Below are 26,776 nucleotides of genomic sequence, written 5' to 3'. Positions count from 1 at the left end.
TCCTATAATAATTGTGGTAATGGGCCAGAAATCTATCAAAGAAAAAAAGTTAATCAGTCTCCATCCTCATTGCATGCCCAGCCCCACTTTCAATATAGTGATAAAATAGAGATAAGACAACCACACAATACAATAATAAGTCCTCTTTTGTGACAAGGTAAATAATGAACTCCCAAAGTTGCCCATGTCCAAATTCCTGAAACCTATGTATACATTACCATACAGGGTAAAAGAGACTTTTTGCTGATGTACTTAAGGATCTTGAGATGAACATGCTCAATGTAACCAACCACAAGAGTAATTATAAGAAGGATGCAGGAGGCAGAAAAAGAGGGACGGCCATGTGATAATGGAAGCCAAAGGGAAAATGAATACTATACTGCTGGCTTTAAAGAGGGAAGAAGGGACAATAAACCAAGGAATGTAGGCAGACTATAGAACTTGAAAAGGCAAGGAAACATATTCTCCCTTAGGGGCTCCAGAAGGAAAGCAACACTGTGAAACCATTTTAGACTTCTGGCCACCAGAACTATAAGATAATTGTGTTGTTTTGAGCCACTAAATTTGTGGCAATCTGTTATAGCAGCAAAAGGAAATGAATACAGGTTTTGGTACCTAGAATTGGGGTGTTATGGTAATAATAATCTAAAAATGTGGAACTGGCTTTGAGTTGCGTATTGAGTAAAGGTTAAAAAAATTAAATATCTTGAACAGACTGTTAGTAGAAATAGGGGTATTAAATTATCTGCAGGTGAGAGCTCAGAAGGAAGTGAGGAATATAGTAGAGAAATTCTACATTGTCCTTGAGAAAAGCTAAATCATCAAAGAAGGAATATTGCTAGAATATAGGCTTTAAAGCCTTGCTGATGAGAATGAGAACAAAGTGAGGTGCATGATGGATAAAATATTTAATATCTTAAAGAATTCCTAAATCATCATAAATAATATCAGAAATATATACATTAAAAGTGTTAATGATGATGATTCAGGATCAAATTATTCAAAATTGGAGGAAAGGGAATCCTTGTTATATTGTGGCCAAAAATCTTAGCTGAGTTGCATCAGTTATTTGGAAAACAGAAGCTGTAATCAATGAACTTGGATACTTAGATTAGGAGTTTTCCAAGCAAAGTGTGGAATTTGTGTCCTGATTTCTTCTTGCTGCTTATAGTAAAATGAAGGGGAGCAGAGATAAATTGAAGGAAAAAGTAAAGTAAAAAGAAACCAGGACTTGATGATTTAGGGTATTTTCAGCCTATTCAGATTGCAGAAGACACTAAAGTAAGGAGATTCACTGTCAAAACTTCATGTTTCAGAGAGAAAACCAAGAATGTGGCTGGGTAAACTCTTTGTCTCAGAAAGAAATAAAGCTCACAGCATTTAGTCACAGAGAGGGGTCTTTGAAGAAGTGAGGCATGTGACTCATAGATCCCCTCGGTCATCTCAGCTGAAATAAAAAAAAAAAAAGAGAGAGAGACAGAGAAGGGATTATGTTGAGAAGACATGCAGAGGAGCTTCCTATCTATTGGAGTGAATCTTTAATACTTACAAGAGAAACATATGAGATTTGAAGAAAGTTTTTAAATCATTCAATTTATTTAAACTAAACACAAAAAAAAACACATCCATTTATTCCACACCCCAACCCTTGCATCTGGCGACCATCTGTTCTATCTATGAACTTAGAATTAAATTATACATATCTTAAGGTATTTGAGGTGCATCCATGTTGCTGTAAAAGGCAATATTTCATTCTTTATTATGGTTGAATAAACTTTTATTCTATGTGTATACCACAATTTCTTTATCCATTCATCTATCCATAGACATTTTTAGTTTTTTTCCTTATCTTGGCTATTGTAAATAATGTTGCAATGAACATGGGGGTGTATATATCTTTTCAAATTAGTGTTTTTATAATCTTCAGATAAATGCCCAGAAGTGGAATTGCTGGGTCAAATGGTAGTTCTATTTTTAATTTTTTGAGAAACCTCCATGCTGTTTTCCATAGTGGCTGCACGAATATTCACTCCCAATGACAGTACATAAGAGTTCCCTTTTTTCCACATCCTTACCAACATTTGTTATTTCTAGTCTTCTTGATAATAGCCATTCTAACAGGTATGAAGTGATATTTCATTGTAGTTTTGATTTGCAGCTCCCTGATGATTAATGATGTAGATCATCTTTTAATGTAAAGCATTTGTATGTTTTTGGGAAAATGTCTATTTAAATCTTCCCTGCATTTAAAAATCAGATTAGTTTGTTTTTTTGCTATTGAATTGTATGGGTTCTTTATACAATTTGGACATTAGACACTTATCAGATACACAATTTGCAAATATTTTCTTCTATTCAGTAAATTGCCTTTTCACTTTGTTGCTGGTTTCCATTGCTGTGCAAAAGGTTTTTAGTTTGATGTAGTGTCTTTAGTTTTTGTTTTTTGTTTGTTTGTTTGTTTGCCTGATTGTTCATTTTGTTTTTGTTGCTTTTGCTTTTGGTGTCATATTCAAAAAATCATTGCCAAAACCTACATCAAGGAGTTTTCTGCCTATGATTTCTTCTAGGAGCTTTGTGTGCTTAGGTCTTACATTCAAGTCTTTAATCTATTTTGAGTTAAGTTTTGTGTATGATGTAAGATAATTGTCCAGCTTCATCCTTTTGCATGTGGCTGTTTAGTTGTCCTACAGTATATTTCTTTCTCCATAGTATATTCTTGGTTCTTTTGCTGTAAGTTAATTGACCATACATATATGAGCTCTCAGTTCTGTTCCATTGATCTATGTGTCTGTTTTGATTATTATAGCTTTGTATTACAGTTTGAAATTGGGGAGAATGATACCTCCATCTTTATTCTTCTTTCTCCAGTTTGCTTTGACTATGTGGGGTCCTTTGTGGTTCTATACACATTTTAGTATTGTTTCTGGTATTTATGTGAAAAACTCCACTGAATTTTTATAAGAATTGCATTGAATCTGCAGATATCTTTGAGTGGTATGGACTTTTTTTTAAGTGTACAATTTGATATATTTTTCCTTATTAGTCATCTATTATATGAACATTTTAATGATATTAATTATCCCAATCTATGAGCATGAAATATCTTTCCATTTATTGGTATCATCTTCACAAATAGGTTAAATTTATTCTTAGATTTTTTCAATGCAATTGTAAATGGAATTGTCTTCCTTTTTATTAATTAATTAATTTATTTATTGGCTGTGTTTGGTCTTCATTGCTGCATGAGGACATTCTCTAGTTGCAGTGAGCAGGGGTCACTCTTCATTGTGGTGTGTGGGCTCCTCGTTGCAGTGGCTTCTTTTGCTGTGGAGTACAGGCTCTAGGCATATGGGTTTCAGTAGTTGAGGCACATGGGCTGATTGGTTGTGGCTCATGGCCTCTAGGCCACAGGCTCAATAGTTGTGGCACACATTCTCACATTCTTAGCTGCTTCACGGCATGTGGTAATCTTCCAAGAGCAGGGATCGAACCCGTATCCTCTGCATTGGCAGGTGGATTCTTAACCACTGTGCCACCTAGGAAGTCCTGGAATTGTCTTCTTAATTTCACTTTCTGATAGTTCACTGTTAATGCATAGAAATGAAATAGAATTTTGTGTAATAATTTTCATCCTGCAACTTTCCTAAACTTACTAGTTATAACAGGTTTTGATGAAGTCTTTAGGATTTTCTATATATGATATCACGTCGCCTGCGAATAGTGAGAGTTTTACTTCTTCCTTTCCAATTTGGATGCATTTTCTTTCCTTTTCTTGCCTAATTGCTGTGGCTAGAACTTTAAATACTATTTTGAAAAGAAGTGGTGATAGTGGATATTTTTATTTTGTTCCTGATCTTAGAGGAAAGCTTTCAGACTTTCACCATTGAGTATGATGTTGGCTGTGGCTTATCATATATGGCCCTTAATTATGTTGATATATGGTCCCTCTATACTTGATTTATTGAGAGTTTGTTGGAGTTTTATTATACCAGTAGAAATACTATTATCTTGAACTGAGAAGAAGGATCAAGGAGGAAATAAAAGAAAGCTATTAGATACTGAAAATTCTACAGTTAGCAAAAAGTCTGATAAAACTGCTCAGTTCCAAACTGGTGCCACCTTTTCAGAAAAGGAAGGCTATCTCAGAGGAGAAATTCTCAGGCCTGGATGATGAAGGGGAAATTAAATAATATATTACTTAAGGATGCATAGTAAAATCTATAAATAAAATTAGAGAATGAGTAACAAAATCAGAATAGTTGCTATTTCTAAGAGACAGATAAAAGGTCTTAGTGGTGATACCTGGATGTACATTTTGTTATGGTTGCTTAAACTGTCCAAATATATTTCACTGACACACCCACACAATTCTGTATGTTCATGTATGCATGTATGTATGCATGTATGTATGTATGTATGAGAGTGTCAAGGAGAAGACTCAAGGATAACAGAAGGAATGAGTGAGTACATAGAAAATTAGGAATTGGAGAATGATATCAGCAAGATGGAAGAATAGGAAGCTATGTTCCCTATTTGCCCCTACCACAAATTTACTGATTCAACAACAATTCACAAAGAAATTTCCCTTGGGAAAAATCCAGAAACTAGTTGAGAGGCTCCTACATTTAGGGTAAGCACAAAACCAACCACATCAAAGCTATTAGAGAAACTACAGCATCGTATGATTATGAGGAGAGAAAGAGGTGGACAAAGCATTTGATACTCTACCTTTACTGGGAACTACCCAGAGGATTGACATCTGTTTAGTCTGTCTCAGAGCATGACGGGACTCAGCATAATCCAGCTTCTTAGGGGGCAGTAAGAACAAAGACTACAGTTTGATTTGGTGTGAAACTTGTCTCCATAACCTCTCTTTCTTGCTCAGCACAGAATCAACAGGTGAAAATCCCAGGTAACAGCTTTCCTTTTGGGAAGGAGAGAGTTGGACACCATGTCCACTTATTCAACTTATCTGGGGACACCTGAGGAAACGACTGCAGTGTCACTTTCTCCTGTATAAGTTCAGTTTATAAATTCTGAGGAGATTTTTTTTTGTCTAATGCAGAGACACCAACACAGAGTAAAGAAAAATGGACAAACAGATTAAGATACTTCAAAAAAAAAAAGAAAAGTAACCTCCAGAAACCAGTGCTAATGAAATGAAGATATATAATTTATTTGACAGACAATCCAAAATAATCACCACAAAAATGCTCACTGAGGTCAGGAGAATAATACGTGAAAAAGTGGGAATTTCAGCAAAGAGATAGATAATTTAAATAGTACCAAGTGGAGATCATGGAGCTGAGGACTATAATAAATGAACTCACTACAGGTGTTCAACAGCAGATCAAGCAGAGAAAAAGATCAGCAAACTAAAAGACATGTCATTGGAAAATATTCAGAAAGAATAAAAAAATGAAAAAGGCTGAAGGAAACCTAAGGGATTTCTGAGATACCATCAGGAACCAAAATATACAATTATGGGAGTTTCAGAAGGAGAAGAGAGAGAGAAAGGACCGGAAAGCTTTAAAAGAAATAATCGCTAAAAACTTCCCAATTTGGGGGAAGGAAATGGACATCAAGATCCAGAAAGCTGAAACAGTCTCAAAAAAAGATGAACCCAAAGAGATACATGCTGAGAGATTACAATCAAATTGGCAAAAGTCAAAGACAAAGAGAGAATTTTGAAAGAAACAAGATAAAATTGACTTTTTACATAAAAGAGAACCTCACAAAATTCTCAGCAGATTTTTCAATGGAAATTTTCAAGTCTAGAATGTAATGAGATAATATATTTAAAATGCTGAAAGAAAAACTGTCCAGCTAAGAATAAAATAACACATTAACTTTTCTTTAAAAATGGAGAGTGTACATGTCAATGCCAAACTCCCTAACTATCCCTTCCTGCTACCCTTACACACTGCTATAATTAAAATGGATAACCAACCAGGGCCCTACTGTATAGCACAGTGAACTCTGCTCAATATTATGTAATAATCTAAATGTGAAAATAATTTGAAAAAGAATAGATACATATATATTTATAACTAAATCACACAATATTGTTAATCACCTATACTCCAATATAAAATAAAAAGTTAAAAAATAAAATAAAAATGAAGGCAAGATAAAGACTTTACCAGACAATTAAATGTTTAGGGAGTTTATAACAAACACTACCAGAAGCCCTTCAAGTTGAAATGAAAGATTACTAAACAGCAACATGATAGCATGAGCATGTATAAAACTCAATGTTAAAGGTAAATATACAGAAAAGTTACAGAATGTTGTATTGCTGTAATGGTGCTATGTAAAGTGCTCTTAATTGTGATATAAAAATTAATTTAAAATACCCATAGCTAAAAATGTTAATGAAAACTCAATACAAATAGATGCAACCTGTGACATTATAGTATGAAATGTGGAGTAAGATGATGTAAAATGTAGTTTATGTATGTGATTAATGTTAGTCACTTAAAAGACTGTTAGAGCTGTAAGATGTTTTATCTAAGGCCCATGGAAACATAAAGAAAATATCTATAGTAGATACACAAAATAAAAGGAGAAAGAAATCAAAGCACATCAATACTAATACATCAACAAAATACAATGGTGGATAACAGCAGAAGAAAAGAGGGATAATGAATAACGAGATAAACAGAAATGTTAACAAATGGATGTGGGAAAACCTTCTCTGTTAACAATTACTTTAAATGTGAATGAACTAAACTTTCCAATCAATTGACATGAAGTGTCTGAATGGATAAACAAACAAACAAACATAAAAACCAAGATCCAGTTGTAAACTGTCTACAAGAAACACTATAGAATTATGGACACAGATACACTGAAAGTAAAGGGGATGGAAGATATATTCCATGGAAATAAAAACCAAAGGAGAGTAAAGGTAGCTGTAGTTAGAGAAAACAGACTTTAAGACAAACAGTGCCACAAAAAGGCAGAAAAAAATGTTATATAATGATTAAAGTGTCAGTTAACCAGGAAGATAAAACAATCACAAATGTATAAGTACTCAACATCAGAGCAGCTAAGTATGTAAAACAAGGATTGACAGAACTGAATGGTAAAATAGGCAGAAGTATGAGAATAGTAGAATACTTTAATACATTCTCAATAATGGAATAAAATAAACAAGGGGGGGAAATCAACAAACAATAAACTTGAACATAGATCTAACAGACACATACAGAATGTTACCTCCAACAGCAGCAGATGATACATTTTTCTCAAGCATAGAAGGAAAATTCTCCAGGGTAGATCACAAGTTAGGAAACAAAATAAGTCTTAAGAAATTTAAGATTATTGGAATAATACCAGGTGTTTTTTTCTGACTACAGTGGACTAAAACTATAAATAAGTAGCAGAAGGAAAAGTGGAATATTCACAAACATGTGGAAACTAAATAATGCATAGTAAAACAACCAATCATTCAAAGAAGAAATTAAAAGAGAAATTACAAACTATTCTGAGTCAAATGAAAATACAATGTACCAAAACTTAAGTGATGCAGCAGAAACAATACTAGGAGTGAATTTCATAGCAATAAATATGTACATTAAAAATGAAGATATATTTCAAATAAACAACCTAATTTTATACCTCAGGGAATTACAAAAAGAAGGACAATGTTCAAAGTTAGAAGGAAATAACAAAGATCAAAGTGAAGATAAATGAAAAAGAGACTTAAAAGATGAGTAAAACTAAGCACTGTGTCATTGAAAAGACAAAGTAGACAAACCATTAACTAGACTAGCCAAGAAAGAAAGAGGACTCAAATAAATAAAATTATAAATGAAAGAGGAGACATTACAATTGATACAATTGAAATACAAAGGATTTTAAGAGACTACTTTGAGCAACTATATTCCAACAAATTTGACAACTTAAGAGAAACAAATTCCTAGAAACATACAGGCTGCTAAGATTGAATCTTGAAGAAATAGAAAATATAAAGAGACCAATAACTAGTAAGGAAATTGAATCAGTAATCAAAGATTTCCCAACAAAGAATAGCTTAGGACCAAATGGCTTCATTGGTGAATTCTACCAAACATTTAAAGAAAAATTAATCAATCCTTCTCAAACCCTTCCAAAAATTAGAAGGGGAAGGAATATTTTCAAACTCATTTTACCAGGCCAATATTACCCTAATACAAATGCAGGCAAAGAGGCCATAGGAAAATAAATATACTTCAATGAATATATATGCAAAAATCCTCAAACAAAACACCAGCAAACATAATTCAACAGTACATTAAAATAAGTATACCACACAACCAGGTGGGATTTATCCTTGGAATGCAAGGATAGTTTAACATGTGAACATCAATAAATCTGACACACATTAACAGAATGAACAATAAAACTCATATGAGTGTCTCAATAGAAGCAGAAAAAGCATTTGACAAATTAATATCAATTCAAAATAAAAAAATATCAGCAAATTAGAAGGAACATACCCAACATAATAAGGGCCATATATTGAAAGCCCACAGCTAACCTAAAACTAAGTGGTGAAAAACTACAAGTTTTTCAAGATCAAGAACAAAGCAAGAAAGCTCACATTTCCTTCTTCTATTCAATATAGTACTAAAAATCCTAGTCAGAATAATTATTATTCTGGTATCAGCATGAAATTTGGACTAAAGCAAGGACAAGTTTGAAGTTGAAAGATATAATTTCCTGCTTTTGAGATAATTCATGATGAAGGCTGGAGGGTAGCATTACATGCAGTCAGGTGCAGGGTTACATATAAGAATGTAGAAGCTTATTTTAAGATCATGGAGTTCTGCCATTGAATCCAATTTAACTTCCTCATATACCATCCCTAACAAGAGTTTATCCAGCCTTTTTTTAAAGACCAAAAAAGCCAGAGAATTAGCTCAATACTGCCCTGACAGTCTATTACATTTTTTGACCTTTTGAACAATTCTGACTTTTACCAAAATGTCACTGTAGCCAAAGTCGGAATATTCATGCTGTCACTTCTTTCTCTTAACTTGATATAATAATTAGCAGCCTATTTCTCCCTTTCCATCCTCAGCTCCCCAAACCACCCAAAGATTATGTTTATTCTCCTTGCTATCAATTTCTTCTTGTATAGCATATATAAATAATTAAGCTATGCAGAGAGGACATGCTGATTAGGGCTGACTTCTGATGTTATAATGAAGAATACTCATTTGTTAGATTAAATAGTATTTTGTACCATCTTAAGAAATGGGTTAAGTAAAACTAGTGACTGAGGATAAGACTTCTATACACAGATAATGCAAGACTCATGCAATATAAACACTTTTAAAACAAAATAATAATATATTTATTTAAAGAAATAAGGATAATAAAAATCAAAATTAACTAAGGGACCAACAATTAAAAACCAATAATTTTAAGTTGTTAAAAATGGCTTATTTAATTTGTGAATTTTTATTTTTTAAAAGTGCTTTCTTCAGTTATAGTCACATCCATAACATTGTGAAAGTATTGTGAGATATTAAAACACACTTGTGCAATATGTGTAACTTTTGATTGACAAGAGGATACTAGAAACTATTTTTTTTTTAATGAACATTTACCTCTGGAATCAAACATACAAAATGGCAAATAAATTGGTATTCTCTTTTCAATCATGGAGGCATGAGCTATGAGCAATTTCATATATAGATATGGATATGGGAATAGGTATAGATATATAGATGTAGATACAGATATATGTAGGTAGATAAATGAACAAGAAATTTAAAGATACAGAAATTAAGCTTTTCAGGAGTTTACAGAATCCAAGTTAAAATAACACAAACTTAAATCCAGGTCTTTCAATATCCAACCCCAGCTTTTATCCACTATGTTGTATTTCCTGAGTTAACAGAAAGTGAAGAACCAGTTAACAGTAGTATTTTGTAGCTTCTTTATTGGTTACAGATTTGCCTTCCAGACATAGTCTCAATTTTTATTGGGCAAGGGGAATTAGAACCCACAGGTATCAATATTGATGCTGCTTTCCCTGTATCTGGTAAATGTCTTTAACTAACAGTGATATCAGGTTTTATTGGTAATAATTATAAATACTGTTACATGAAATCTGATTCTGAGTTTATTGCTAACATAAAAATGTTACTCAACATAATATTTAGTATGTTCAGTATATATAAATTTCCACTATAAAACTTGTTTCGTAAGAATTTTTTTTGAAAAAAAAAAAGAAAAAAAGAAAAAAAAGAAAAAAAATTAAAAAAAGAATTTTTTTTATATACTTTGATTCTGGAAAAAATAATTGTGTAACAGGATCCTGTATTGCCATCCATTTGGTTATCAAGTATCTTAATACCAAATTTTAGTTTTTTTCCAGAGAAAAAAATTTTGTCTATAAAAATTTGCACATTTGTGTTCCACGTCAACCTTGTTTTTTTGGTTTCTATTCCTTATTTTTTTTTCTTAAAAGTGTATTTTAAATCATGTAAAAGAGTTATCTGTGTAAATGTGTAGAATAGTTTATAATCTATGTAAATACATATATAAATGAATATTTAAAAACAAAGAAATCCGTATTGCAACTGAAAGTTTGTACCTCTTAATATTCCTTATCTATTTCTCTCCTCCACCTACCCCTCTCCATTCTAGCAACCACCTGTTTGCTTTATGTATCTATGACTCTGTTTCTGTTTTGTTATGTTTGTTTGTTTACTATTCTGCATGTAAATGAAATCATACAGTATTTGTCTTTCTCTGTCTGACTTATTTCACTTAGGATAGTATCCTCTAGGTCCACCCATGTTGTTGCAAATTGAAACATTTCATTCTTTGCATGGATGAGTACAATTCCATTGTATATGTATGCCAAATCTTCTTTATCCATTCATCTGTTGATGGACACATAGGTTGCTTCCACATCTTGACTATTGTAAATAATGCTGCAAGGAACATAGGGGTATGTATATATTTTTGGATTTGTGTTTTCAATTTCTTCATACCCAGGAGTGGAATTGCTGGATTGAATGTTATCTCCATTTTTTAATATTTTTAGGAACCTCCATGCTGTTTTTCATAATGGCTGCACCAATTTACATTCCCACCAATTCCCTTTTCTCCACATCCTCGTCAACACTTGTCTTTTTGACCATAGCCATTTTGACAGGTTTGAGGTGATATCTCATTGTGGTTTAGATTTGCATTTCCTTGATTAGTAATGTTGAGCATCTTTTCATGTGCCTGTTGGCCATCTGTATGTTTTCTTTGGAAAAATATATACTTATATATATTCTCTGCCCATTTTTTAATTGGGTTGCTTGCTGTTTTGATGAGTTGTATGAGTTCTTTCATATTTTGAATATTAACCCCTTATCTGACATATCATTTGCAAATATCATCTCCCATTCAGTAAGCAACCTTATTTTGTTGATAGTTTCCTTCACTGTGCAAAACCTTTTTAGCTTGATGTAGTCCCATTTGTTTATTTTTGTTTTTCCCTTGCCTGAGGGGACATATCTAAAAAAAATTACTAAGACCAATGTCAAAGAACATACTTCCTATATTTTCTTTGAGAAGTTATATGATTTCAGGTCTTACATGTAAGTATTTAATTCATTTTGTATTTATGAGAAAGTAGCACAGTGTATAAAATGTACAGTGGGGAATATCTTTTTATGATGACAGATCATAAGTATACTTATGGTGGTGATAATTTTGAAATGTATAGAAATATCAACTCAGTATGTTGTGTAACAGGAACTAACATAATGTTGTAGGTCCATTATACTTCAAAAAACTAAAAACAAAACAAAATAAAAACAAAAACAAAACTGAAGAAAAAGAGATCATATTTTTTTTTACCAGAGGTGGAGGTTGGGGGAAAGGGTACTGGACAAGTTGTAAACTTCCAGTTATAAGATGAATAAGAACTAGGGATGTAATGTACAGCATGATAAATATAATTAACTCTGCTGCTTTTTATATAAAACAGTTGTTATGTGTAAATCCTAAAAGTTGTAATCACAAGGAATTTTTTTCTATTTCTTTAATATTGTATCTATATGAGATAATGGCTGTTCACTAAACTTATTGTAGTAATAATTTCATGATGTATATAAATCAAATCAATATGCCATACACCTTAAATGTATAAAATACTATAGGTCAATTTCATCTCAATACAAGTGGAAGGGAAAAAAAAGAGGAAGAAATCTGGACCAAGAAAATTGTGACATACAAATTTAAAAATAATACTCAATTGTAATTTTATCTTTCCAGACTATTTAAAAATATCTATTTAATAAATAGGATCTCATGGTCTGGAAAATATAGTTTGTAGTGGAATATGTAATGATCAGGAACTTGTGATGTCCAAGGAAACTTAAATTATTTTAGTGCCATTTAAGGACAAAGCTTGAAAATAAATAAGTTCATTTATATGAGTATAATTACAGGCCTACCTATATAAATCAAAAAAAATTGTAGCTGAGAAATAAAGAGTGGTTAAAGCTACATAAACTGCAAATTTCTATATAAATTACTTGGCATTCAATTTTTATTAAATATTTAATGTTTCTAGAGTGAGTTATTGCTTATACATCTGTCTTTTTGCTTTTCTCTATAGAAAAAGTGGAGCAGATGGGGACAGTGAGACAATATAATGATAATTCTTCTTCCTGAATGTGAATTCACTAAATATTTAGGATCTTGGCAGTGGCAGTTGTGTGCCATACCCAGAATGATGGTTCTATAGTCTCTCCATCTATAGATGACAGCTGTTTCATGTATTGACATAATTTTTCCATTTTTTTATACCCACACATTGCAAACTTGAGGCATACATAAGCATGTGTGTGTGTATATAAGAATATTTATTTGTATATATGTATGTGTATCATATTCAGATATATTTTTCTCAGTTAACATTCAGTCATATGTATCTTCCATATGTAACATGGCATTATATTAATATCCATAATATAATTATGAATTATTAAATATTCATTTTTCGACATTCAATTCTAAGATGACTATTAATCTTTACATCATACCTAATAACATTCTTAACATAAATGGTTAATATTCAATTACTGAGGCCATGAAAATAACAATTAAGTGTCTTGATTCTTACTGAAATTTGGTATGTGTGTGTATACATACATAAAGTAGGAAAACCAACATATCTCAGAAACAATCATATTTTAGAAGCCTTTCTTTTAGATGGTAAAACTAAAATAGGCTGGATGATGTTATATACCATTCATATGATCACTCCAATGATTTTATAAGTACATAAGTAAATGAACAAAGCTTTAAAGCTTAAAAATAAAATGGATTGCAAGACTAAATGCGAGAAATTATTGAGGCAAATAGCACATGCTACAGAGGGCTTTCTATTCCTACAGTGGAATCAGATTTCCTTGGCTATAACTTGTTGCTGATTGTAGAGACTCTTCAAGTGACATTAGCAGCTACTATTTAAACCTTTAAAAATAAATTTTAATTTATATATTCAAAAGTATTGTAAAATGAAAAAGTAATAAAGAATATTGATAATGTCATCACAGTTAAAATATGTTTATTTGGGCACAACTAGGAGAAATTGAGAGAATCCCTGTCCTTGTTCATTTCATATTGTCTAAGTAAAAATACATATCTGGCAGTTTTTAATATATATTTATATAAAGTTTCATTCCACAGTAGCATGTCCACCAGGATATACATACTTCAAATTTTCAGAATACTCTATGAAACTCAAATTTCAAGACCACAAAAATTATCACACTATTATTTTATGTGTATCTGGAAAAGAAAAATTGTTTTAGAAATGAGGGTTTCAGGAGGAAAGATGGCAGCAAAGTAGAAGGATGTGGAGTGCAGCTCTCTCCACAGATGCATCAGGAATACATCAATAGATGCAACAATTCCCACAGAAACCTGGCTGAACACTAGCAGAAGGCCTTGGACTCCAGAAAGGACTACAAAGATCCCAGCATAACTGGGTAGGATGGCAAAGAAAAAGAGAAAGAGGAAGACATAAAAAAGGGACAGGACCTGCACCACAGGGCAGGGGGAGATGAAACAGAGGAGAGATTATTGAATTCAGGAAAGTCCCCTTATCTCACAGGGAAATCCCCTCTCCAATGGGGAATTTGATTGGATCAGAAGGAAAGCATTGGGGTGAAGCAGCCAATCTGTGGCAGATGGGAAAGAGTGAAAAACACACAGACAGTCTGTACCACAGCCCTGTGTGCCCCAAACAAAGACATGGGCTTACAGCAGTACATTGAGGCTAGGAGCTGGAATGTGGGGACTGGAGAACAGGCTCAGGGTGAGAACGATTGTTGGCTGTGGGGAAATGGACTGAGGGGATGGGAGGGAAGAAATTCACAGCAGGGAATGCCTATGGCAGAAAACTGGGCTGCCATGGAAACAAGGCACTACTGTTGAGTCACACACAAGGAGGAGCCACTGTTGTAGCCTCTCACTCGGTGCCTGCAACAAACAAAGGCAGGCCCCCTCTGGGCTTGGCTGTCAAGTGGCAGTCAACAAGGGATAGAAAAAGCCCCCTTGGGAGCTGACCCTGGCGTGCCTGCTGCCGAGAGCCAGAATAAGTCTGGCCAGGGTAGGTCATCTCTGGAGACATTCCTCTTACACCCAAGCGCACTGACTTCCCCATACAATTGGCACCACTGCCCCCAGGGCTCCCATGATCCAAGCAGGGTGCTACTGCTGACTCAAACACAGGGGCATGGAGCCACTATTGCAGCCTTCCTATTGGCACCTGCAATAAACAAAGGGAGGCTCCTCTAGGTCTGGCTGTCAAGTGCCAGTTGACAAGGGATAGAAAAAGCCCCTTCAGGGGCTGGCCCTGGTGTGCCTGCTTCCAAGAGCCAGAATAAGTTGAGCCATGGTGGGCCATCTCAGATAATGTTCCTCTTATACACAAGCCTGCCAGCTTCTCTGTACAATTGTTGCCACCACCAGGGCTCCCATGATCCAAGCAGGGCACTACTGCTGACTCACATACAGGGGAAGGAGCCACAATTGCAGGCTTTCTCTTGGCACCTGCAAAAACAATAAACTTAGCTCCTTCTAGGCCTGGCTGTTGTGCTCCACTCAACAAGTAATAGAAAAAGCCCCCTAAGAGGCCATAAACCAAATAAAGTCTGGCCAGGTTGGGCCATCTCCAGGGACATTCCACTTATACCCATGCCCACTGGCTTCCCTGTACATTTGACACTGCTAGTGGGGCTCTCTTGACACAGGCAGGGCACTACTGCTAACTCACACACAGGGGAAGGAGCCACTATTGTACCTTCTCTTGACCCACACACCAGCACTTACAGATGAACAATAAAGGAAGCTCCACCAGTCACAGAGTAATACAAAAAGCCCCCTGAGGGCTGGCCTTCATGTGCCTTACACCAGACACCAGTAAAGAACCACACTAAGGCCAGATATCCTATACCGGGGCTGCTGGCATCCTTGCACATTTGGTGTCACCTCCAGGGCTCCTGTGATCCAAGCAGGGTGCTAGTGTTGAGTCACACACAAGGAGAGGAGCCACTATCAAAGCCAATCTCTCCCCACAAGCCAGGGCCTGCAGATGAACAATAAAGGAGGCAGACCCAAGTGCTCCAAGGCAGCCTCAGGACCAGACTCCTGAGGTTGGGCCACACACAGAGGCAGTGACAAAACCAAAGCTGAATGCCAGGGACAGGGAGACTAAGGAAGAGATTTTTGCATCTGCTATACATGCTGCATCAGCTATACAAACTAAATCTCCACAATTAGCTAGGTAACCCCTATGTCTTTGGAACATATGAGTAGACAATGAATGTTCCCACAAAAGAAAAAGATCTAGCTCTGGCAGCTGTGGACTTCAGGAGTAAGCACACACAGGAACTGGGTCATATTAGAGCCTAAGTTGAACCCAGAGAGACCACAGCAGGTCCAGAGTCCAACCCAGAGGCAGATGAAGGCCTCTGGGGAAGGTGAAGGTGATCTATGGCTCAAGGCATGTACAAGGACACTTACAGCTGAGACCCCAAGGAAATAGAATTATTATTATTAATTCTACTGATTTGAGCCATTCTGTTGTCTTTTCTGCTTTGTTTCTTTTGTTTTTATTTTTTTTCGATCTTAGTCCTAAGGAATGTTCACATTTTATAACATATTTTTTTATTCTATTTTTTACTTTTAATAAAAATGCTTATCCTTTTTATATACATCTAATTCTAACTAGATTTTCTGTAGGGCTGAGTTCCTCTCCCCTATCTTTTTTTTCCTCTTTATCTTTAATACATTTCTATTTCTTTTTTATTTTTCCTTTTATATTTCCAGTTATACTATACCCTTCTGTTGCTCTGTGTTTTATACCTTTTTATGTTTTTTTTATTTTATCTTATACTTTTAATAATTATTATTAGTCTGCTCTGTTTCCTTGCTTTATTCTTCAGATGACACACTATTTTGTTTTTTGTCTTTAGGGTTCTGTCTTTATCTTAGTTTTAATTATAATTGTTCAATTTCATTTTGGGGATCTTCAGTTTATCTGGTTGTTCTCTTGTTCTTTGTTATGTTTGGCCCTTGTTTCTGTTTGGTCCCTGTTATATTAGGTCCTTGTTTTCACAATTGCTCTGGGGTTTTGTTTGTCTTTTTTTTTTTTTTTTTAATCTTTCTTTTTCTTCTTCTTCCTTTCCTTTTCTCTTCCTTTTTAAATTTTGTTTGTATATTTCCATATATGCATTGCTCTTCTGTTCTACTGTCTTCTTACCCCCCCCCCTTTTGCTTTCTTACCATGCTTGTCAGTTTGTTTTGTTTCTTTGCATCAGTCTTTAGTTGGCACTCTGCTTAGGTTTTGTTCTTTGGTTTTGAGTTTTTGTTGGTTTCCTCTTTGTCTGATTTTGTCTGAATTCATTCTGATGTTATTCTGTCTGGTTGTTCTAGTGCTATATGTACTATTGGGTTCTGTTTTTGTTTTTCCTGTGCATGTATGTGTTTCATTGATTAACTATTTCTTTGTTTGATTTCACATTTTAGCATTAGTCTAGGGCTGGGGTAGTCCTTTTTTAATCCCTTTATTGCTGGGATGAGGGACCTATGGGTTCTGGATTCCTCAACCAGACGTCAAGACTGAGGCTCTGGGGAGGGAGCACTGAGTTCAGAATGCTAGACCACTAGAGAATCCTAGCTCCAGGGAATATCAATCAGAGAGATTTCTCACAGAGGCCTCTATCAGAGTCAAAGACCTGGCTTCACCAGACTGCCTGCAAACGCCAGTGCTGGATACCTCACATCCAACTACAAACAAGACAGGAACATAAACCCACCAATCAGAACACAGACTACCTAAAGCCATACTAAGCTCACATATATCCCCAAACACACCACCTGACACGGCCTGTATCATCAGGGTAAAAGACTCAGATCCACACCAGAAAGCAGGCACCAGATTTTCCCATCAGGAAGCCTACTCAAGACACTGGAACAACCCCACCACATGGAGCAGAGAACAGAAACAAGATGAAATATTACTAGGCAGCTTAGGGAAAGGAGACATCAAATACTGTAAATTAGACAAAACGAGAAAACAAAGAAACACCTTGAAGGCAAAGGAGAGAGATTAAAACCCACAAGACCAAATCAATGAAAAAAATATATAGGCAAATTGCTTGAAAAAGAATTCAGAGTAATGATAGTAAAGATGATCCAAAATCTCAAAAACAAAATAGAGAAAATACAAGAAATATTTAATAAGGATCTAGAAGAATGAAAGGGCAAACAAACAGTAATGAACAACACAATAACTAAAATAAAAAATACTCTAGATGAAATCAACATCAGAATAACTGAGGCAGAAATATGAATAAGTGAGCTGGAAGATAGAATGGTAGAAATAACTGCCACAGGACACAAAAAAGAAAAAAAAAGAATAAAAAGAATAGAAGACAGTCTCAGAAAACCTCATGAACAACAACAAGTGCAACAAAATTTGAATCATAGGCATCCCAGAAGAAGAAGAAGAAAAAAAAAAAAAAAAAGGCCTGAGAAAATATTTGAAGGGACTACAGTGAAAAACTTCCCCAACATGGGAAAGGAAATAGTCAAGTCCAAGGAAATAGTCAAGTCCAAGAGTCCCATACAGAATAAACCCAGGGAGAAAGACAATGAGGCACATATTAATCAAACTAATGAAATTAAACAGAAAGAAAAAATATTAAAAGCAGCAAGAGTAAAGCAAGAAATAACTTATAAGGGAAAACCCATAAGAATAATAGCTGAACTTTCTGCAGCAACTCTGCAAGCCAGAAGGGAGTGGCAGGATATAATTAAAGTCTTGAAAGAGAAAAACCTACAGCCAAGAATACTCTACCCAGCAAGAATCTCATTCAGATTTGATGGAGAAATCAAAAGCTTTACAGACGTGGAAAAGTTAAGAGAATTCAGCACTACCAAACTAGCCTTACAACAATTGCTAAGGGAACTTCTCTAGGCAGAAAACACAAGACAAGGAAAAGACCTACCAAAACAAACCCAAAACAATTAAGAAAATGGTAATAGGAACATACATATCAATAATTACCTTAAATGTAAATGGATTAAATATTCCAACTAAAGACACAGGCTGGCTGAATGGATACAAAAACAGGACCCTTATAGATGCTGTCTACAAGAAACCCACGTCAGACTTAGGGACACATACAGACAAAGTAAGGGGATGGAAAAAGATATTCCATGCAAATGGAAGTCAAAAGAAACCTGGAGTAGCAATACTCATATCAGACAAATTAGACTTTAAAGTAAAGACTAATAGAAGAAACAAGGAAGGTAGTGGTGAGAGTGGGTGGACATCCTTGTCTTCTTCCTGATATTAGAGGGAATGTTTTCAGTTTCTCACCATTGAGAATGATGTTTGCTGTGGGTTTGTCATATATGGCCTTTATTATGTTGAGGTAGGATCCCTCTATGCCCACCTTCTGGAGAGTTTTTACCCTAAATGGGTGTTGAATTTTGTCAAAAGCTTTTTCTGCATCTATTGAGATGATCATGTAGTTTTTATCCTTCAATTTATTAATACAGTGTATCACATTGATTGATTTGCATATATCAAAGAATCCTTGCATTCCAGGGATAAACCCCACTTGATCATGGTGTATGATCCTTTTAATGTGCTGTTGGATTCTGTTGGCTAGTATTTTGATGAGGATGTTTGCATCTAAATTCATCAGTGATATTGGTCTGTAGTATTCTTTTTTTGTAGTATCTTTGTTTGGATTTTGTATCAGGGTGATGGTGGCCTCATAAAATGAGTTTTGGAGTGTTCCTTCCTCTGCAGTGTTTTGGAAGAGCTTGAGAAGGATGGTGTTACCTCTTCTCTAAATGTTTGCTAAACTTCACCTGTGAATCCATCTGATCTTGGACTTTTGTTTGTTGGGAGATTTTTAATCACAGTTTCAATTTCATACTTGTGATCAGTCTGTTCATATTTTCTATTTCTTCCTGATTCAGTCTTGGAAGTCAACATAGTTTTCGAAGTTCTTGCCACAGCAATCAGAGAAGAAAAAGAAATAAAAAGAATCCAAATTGAGAAAAGAAGAAGTAAAATTGTCAATGTTCGCAGATAACATGATATTATACATAGAAAATCCTAAAGATGCCACCAGAAAACTACATGAGCTAATCAATGAATTCGGTAAAGTTGCAGGATACAAAATTAACACACAGAAATCTCTTGCTTTTCTATACACTAACAATGAAATATCAGAAACAGAAATTAAGGAAACAATCCCATTCACCATTGCAACTAAAAGAATAAAATACCTAGGAATAAATCTAACCAAGGAGGTAAAAGACCTGTACTCAGAAAACTATAAGACACTAATGAAAGAAATCAAAGATGATACAAACAGATGGAGGGACATACCATGTTTTTGGATTGGAAGAATCAACATTGTGAAAATGACTATACTACAATAAGCAATTTACAGATTCAATGCAATCCCTATCAAATTACCAATGGCATTTTTCACAGAACTAGAACAAGAAATTTTATGATTTGTACGGAAACACAAAAGACCCTGAATAGCCAAAGCAATCTTGAGAAGGAAAGACAGAGTTGGGGGAATCAGGCTTCCTGACTTCAGGTTATGCCACAAGGTTACAGTGATCAAGACAGTATGGTACTGGCACAAAAACAGAAATATAGATCAATGGAACAGGATAGAAAGCCTGGAGATGAACTATGGTCAACTAATCTATGACAAAGGAGCCAAGGATATACAATGGAGAAAAGGCAGACTCTTCAATAAGTGGTGCTGGGAAAATTGGACAGCTACATGTAAAAGAATGAAATTAGAACACTCCCTAACACCATACACAAAAATAAACTCCAAATGAATTAAAGACCTAAATGTAAGGCCAGACAGTATAAAACTCTTAGAGGAAAACATAGGAAGAACACCCTTCAATGTAAATAACAGCAAGATCTTTTTTGATCCACCACCTATAGTAAAGGAAATAAAAACAAAAATAAATATGTGGCACCTAATGAAACTTCGAAGCTTCTGCACAGCAAAGGAAACTATAAGCAAGACAAAAAAACAACCATCAGAATGGAAGAAAATATTTGCAAATGAATCAACAGACAAAGGACAAATCTCCAAAATATATAAACAGTGTATCCAGCTCAATATCAAAAAAACAAGCAACCCAGTCAAAAAATGGGCAGAAGACCTAAATAGGCATTTCTCCAAAGATGACACATGGATGACCAAGAGGCACATGAAAAGCTTCTCAACATCACTAATTATTAGGGAAATGCAAAACAAAACTACAATGAGGTATCACCTCACACTGGTTAGAATGGGCATCATCAGAAAAGCTACAAAGAGTAAATGCTGGAGAGGGTGTGGAGAAAAGGGAAAGCACTTGCAGTGTAGGTGGGAATCTAAATTTATAGAGCCACTATGGAGAACAGTATGGAGGTTCCTTGCAAAACTAAAAACAGAGTTACCACATGACCCAGCAATCCCACTGCTGGGCATATACCCAGAGAACACCATAATTCAAAAAGACACATGCACTCCAATGTTCATTGCAGCACTATTTACAATAGCCAGGACATGGAAGCAACCTAAATGTCCATCAACAGATGAATGGATAAAGAAGATGTGGTACATATATACAATGAAATATTACTCAGCTGTAAAAAGCAAGGAAACAGGGACATTTCCAGAGACATGGATGGACTTGGAGACTGTCATACAGAGTGAAGTGAAAGAGAAAAACAAATACTATATATTAATACATATATGTGGACTATAGAAAAATGGTACAAATCAACCAGTTTGCAAGTCAGAAACAGAGACACAGGTGTAGGGAACAAACACATGCACACCAAGTGGAGAAACTGGGGAGGATTGGGGGGAATGAATTGGGAGATTGGGATGCCAAATTGTAAACTCTAAATATATGCAGATTACTGTATGTTAACCGTATCTCAATAAAAGTTCTATGAAAAAAAAAAAAGAGAGAGAGAGACAAGGAAAGACACTCCATAATGATCAAGGGAGCAATCCAAGAAGAGATAACAATTGTAAATATCTATGCACCTAACACAGGAACACCTCAATACATAAGGCAAATGCTAACAGCCATAAAAGGGAAAATCAACAGCAACACAATAATAGTAGGAGACTTTAACACCACACTTACATCAATGGACAGATCATTCAAACAGATAATAAATAAGGACACACAAGCTTTAAATGACATATTAGTCCATCTCAACTTAATTGATATTTATGGGACATTCCATCCAAAAAATATAGAATATACTTTCTTCTCAAGTGCACGTGGAATATTCTCCAGGATAGATAACATCTTAGGTCACAAATCAAGCCTCAGTTAATTCAAGAAAATTGAAATCATATCAAGCACCTTTTCTGAGCACAAAGCCATAAGACTAGACATCAATTACAGGGAGAAAAAACTGTAAAAAATAAAAACACATGGGGGCTTAACAATATGCTATTAAACAATCAAGCAATAACTGAAAAAATCAGAGAGGAAGTAAAAAAGAATACCTAGAAATAAACGACAATGAAAATATGACAATCTAAAACCTCTATGGGACACAGCAAAAGCAGTTCAAAGAGGGAAGATTATAGCAATAAAATCCTGCCTCAAGAAGCAAGAAAATTCTCAAATAAAGAACCTAAACTTACACCTAAAACAATTAGAGAAAGAAGAACAAAATAACCCCAAAATGAGCAGAAGGAAAGAAATCATAAGGATCAGATCAGAAATAATCTCGAAAGAAATGAAGGAAACAATAGCAAAGATCAATAAAACTAAAAGCTGGTTCTTTGAGAAGATAAAATTGATAAACCATTAGCCAGACTCATCAGGAAAAAAAAGGAGAAGATGGAAATCAACAGAGTTAGAAATAAAAAAGAAGTAACAACCGACACCACAAAAATACAAAAGATCATGAGAGACTATTACAAGCAACTATATGGCAATAAATTGGATAACCTGGAAGGAATTGATAAGTTCTTAGGAAAGTACAGTCTTCCAAGACTGAACCAGGAAGAAATAGAAAATATGAGCAGACCAATCACAAGTACTGAAGTTGAGACAGTGACTAAAAATCTCCCAACAAAAAAAAAGAAAAGTCAGAGCCAGATGGCTTCCCAGGTGAATTCTATCAAACATTTAGAGAAGAGCTAACACCTATCCTTCTCAAACTCATCCCAAAATATAGCAGAAGGAGGAACACTCCCAAATTCATTCCACAAGGCCACCATCACTCTGATACCAAAACCAGACAAAGATGTCACAAAAAAAGAAATTTGCAGGCCAATATCACTGATGAATATAGATGCAAAAATCCTCAACAAAATACTAGCCAACAGAATCCAACAGCACATTAAAAAGATCATACACAATGATCAAGTGGGGTTTATCCCTGGAATGCAGGGATTCTTCAGTATACACAAATCAATGAATATGATATGCCATATTAACAAACTGAAGGATAAAATCCATATGATAATCTCAGTAGATGCAAAAAAGGCTTTTGACAAAATTCAACATCCATTTATGATAAAAATAAAAAAAAAACTCTCCAGAAAGTGGGCATAGAAGGAAATTACCTCAACATAATAAAAGCCATATGTGACAAACCAACAGCCAACATCATTCTAAAAGGAGAAAAACTGAAAGCATTCCCTCTAAGAATAGGAAAAAGACAAGAGTGCCCACTCTCACCACTATTATTCAACATAGTTTTGGAAGTTTTAGCCAGAGCAACCAGAGAAGAACATGAAATGAAAGGAATCCAAATTGGAAATGGAGAAGTAAAATTGTCACTCTGCAGATGATATGATATTATACATGGAAAACCCTAAATATGCTACCAGAAAACTGCTAGCACTAATCAATGAATTTAGTAAAGTAGCAGGATACAAAATTAATGTAGAGAAATGTCTTGCATTCTTATATGTTAACAACAAAAAATCAGAAAGAGAAATTAAGGAAATACTCACATTTACGTCAGCAACAAAAAGAATAGAATACCTAGGAATAAACGTGCCTAAAGAGGCAAAAGACCTGTATGCAGAAAATTATAAGACACTGATGAAAAAATCAAAGACAATACAAACAGATGGAGGGACATACCATGTTCTTGGTTTGGGAGAGTCAACATTGTGAAAATGACTATACTACACAAAGAAGTCTACATATTCAAAACAATCCCTATCAAATTACCAACGGCAATTTTCATAGAACTAGAACAAGAAATTTTATGATTTGTATGGAAACGCAAAAGGCCCTGAATAGCCAAAGGAATCTTGAGAAGGAAAAATGGAGCTGGAGGAATCAGTTTCCCTGACTTCAAACTATACTACAAGGCCAAGGTGATCAAGAAAGTATCATGCTGACACAAAATAAAACTTTAGATCAATGCAGCAGAATAGAGAGCCCAGAGATAAACTGACACACATATGGGCACCTTATCTTTGACTAAGGAGGCAAGAATATACAGTGGAGAAAAGACAGCCTCTTTAATAAGTGGTGCTGGGAAAATTGGACAGCTACATGTAAAAGAATGAAATTAGAACACTTCCTAACACCATACACAAAAATAAACTCCAAATGGATTAAAGACCTAAATGTAAGGCCAGACACTATAAAACTCTTAGAGAATAACATAGGCAGAACCCTCTATGACATACATCAAAGCAAGATCCTTTGTGACACACCTCCTAGAATAATGGAAATAAAATAAAAAATAGTCAAATGGGATGTAATGAAACAAAAGCTTTTTCACAGCAAAAGAAACCAAAAATAAGACAAGAAGACAACCCTCAGAATGGGAGAAAATATTTGCCAATGAAGCAACGGACAATGGATTAATCTCCAAAATGTACAAGTGGCTCATGCAGCTCAATATCAAAAAAGCAAATAACCCAATCCACAAATGGGCAGAAGATCTAAATAGACATTTCTCCAAAGAAGACATGCAGATCGATAAGAAGTGTATGAAAATATACTCAACATCACTAATCCTTAGAGAAATGCAAGTCAAAGCCACAATGAGGTATCACCTAACACCAGTCAGAATGGCCATAATCAAAAAATCTGCAAACAATAAATGCTGGAGAGGCAGTGGAGGAAAGAGAACACTCCTACACTCTTCGTGGGATTGTAAATTAGTACAGCCACTATGGAGAGCAGCATGGAAGTTCCTTAAAAAACTAAAAATAATGCCACCACATTATCCAGCAATCCCACTCCTGGGCATGTATTCAGAGAAAACAATAATTTGAAAAAATACGTGCACCCCAATGTTCTTTACAGCAGTATTTACAATAGCCAGGACATGGAAGCAACCTAAAGGTCCATTTTCAGATGAATGGATAAAGAAGATATTGTATTGCGTTGGCCAAAAAGTTTCTTCAGTGTTTAAGTAAAAATAAAAGACAGATTTTTAATTTTCACCAAGAACTTTATTGAACAGTGTATTCACCATTTTGTTCCACTAGATTCTGTCATTTTTTAGGCAACTTCATAATTCCATCTTCCCAAAACTTTTTTATCTTTTTGAGCAAAGAACTATTCCAGGTGCCTTTTACAGTCTTCCAGGGAATTGAAATTTTTTCTTTTAAGATAATTTTGTAAAGACCAAAATAGATGGAAATTCGAAGGTGCAATGTATAGTGAATAAGGTAAATGAATCGGAACTTCCCAGCCAAGCTATAACAGTTTTGCTTGGTTATCAAAAAATATGTGGTCTTGCATTACCGTGATGGAAGATTATGCTTTTTCTGTTGACTAATCTGGATGCTTTTGGTTGAGTGCTGCTTTCAGTTGGTCTAATTGGGAGCAATAGTAGTTGGAATTAATTGTTTGTTTTTCCAGAAGGAGCTCATAATTGAGGACTCCCAATCCCACCATATACACAACGTTACCTTCTTTGGATGAAGACTGGCCTTTGGTTTGGTTGGTGGTGGTTCATTTCTCTTGCTCCACAGTCTCTTCCATTCCACATTGTTGGTCACAATTTGTTTCAAAAATGGAATGTTTTTCTTACATTTAAGTAGAAAATTGCATGTGGAAATATAGTCAGGAAGGATTTTTTGCTTAACTTATGTGGAACCCAAACATCAAAGCAGCTAACATAACCAACCTGGTGCAAATGATTTTCAATGCTTCATTTGCTTATTTTGAGTATGCTGGCTATCTCCTGCATGTTAAAAAAACATTGACTGTTCTCAATTAATTCTGTATTTGATCTTATCAACTTCAACTGGTCTACCCAACTGTGGAGCATTGTCCAGTGAGACATCTCCAGCACAAAACTTTGCAAACCACTTTTGACACATTTGATCAGTCACAGCACTTTCTCCATACATTGCACATTTTGTGTGTGTGTTTCAGTTGTGTTTTTACCTTTCTTGAGATAATAAAGCATAATATGCCAAAAATTTTGCTTTTTTATGTTCAATATTAAAATGGCTAAGTAAAAATTCACCAATTTTGATTTTTTTAATGCATACTGATATGACAGCTGTCACAATACAATCTAACAAAATTGTTTTTTTTAAGCTCTTTATTGAAGTGTAATTGCTTTACACTGTTGTGCCAGTTTCTGTTGTACAACAAAGTGAATCAGATGTATTTATACATATATCTCCATATCCCCTCCCTCCCATGACTCCTTCCCACCCTCCCTATCTCACCCCACAAAATTGTTTTGAATGAGATAAATACAACTAAGTGCTACTAGAGAAAATCTTACAGAAAAAAAAAACTAATGAACTTTTTGGCTAACCCAATACATATATACAAAGGAATATTAGTCAGCCATAAAACAGAATGAAATAAAGTCATTTGCAGGGACATGAATGGATCTAGAGATTCTTATACTGAGTGAAGTAATTCAGACAAAGAAAGACAAATATCATATGATATCTCATATGTGGAATCTAAAAAAAAATGGTACAAATGAACTTATTTACAAAACAGAAATAGTCATAGATATAGAAAACAAACTTATGGTTACCAGGGGAGAAGGGGGGGAGGGATAAATTGGGAGATTGGGATTAATATATACATACTACTGTATATAAAAGAGATAACTAATAAGAACCTACTGTATAGCATAGGGAACTACTCAATACTCTTTTATCACCTACATGAGAGAAGAATCTAAAAAAGAGTGGATATATGTGTATATATAACTGATTCACTTTGCTGTACAGCAGAAACTAAC

The sequence above is a fragment of the Hippopotamus amphibius genome, chromosome 14 (genome assembly GCF_030028045.1).
Source record: "Hippopotamus amphibius kiboko isolate mHipAmp2 chromosome 14, mHipAmp2.hap2, whole genome shotgun sequence".
NCBI lineage: Eukaryota > Metazoa > Chordata > Mammalia > Artiodactyla > Hippopotamidae > Hippopotamus > Hippopotamus amphibius.
The sequence above is the reverse complement of the archived record's forward strand: the minus strand, read 5'-3'. Positions refer to the sequence as shown.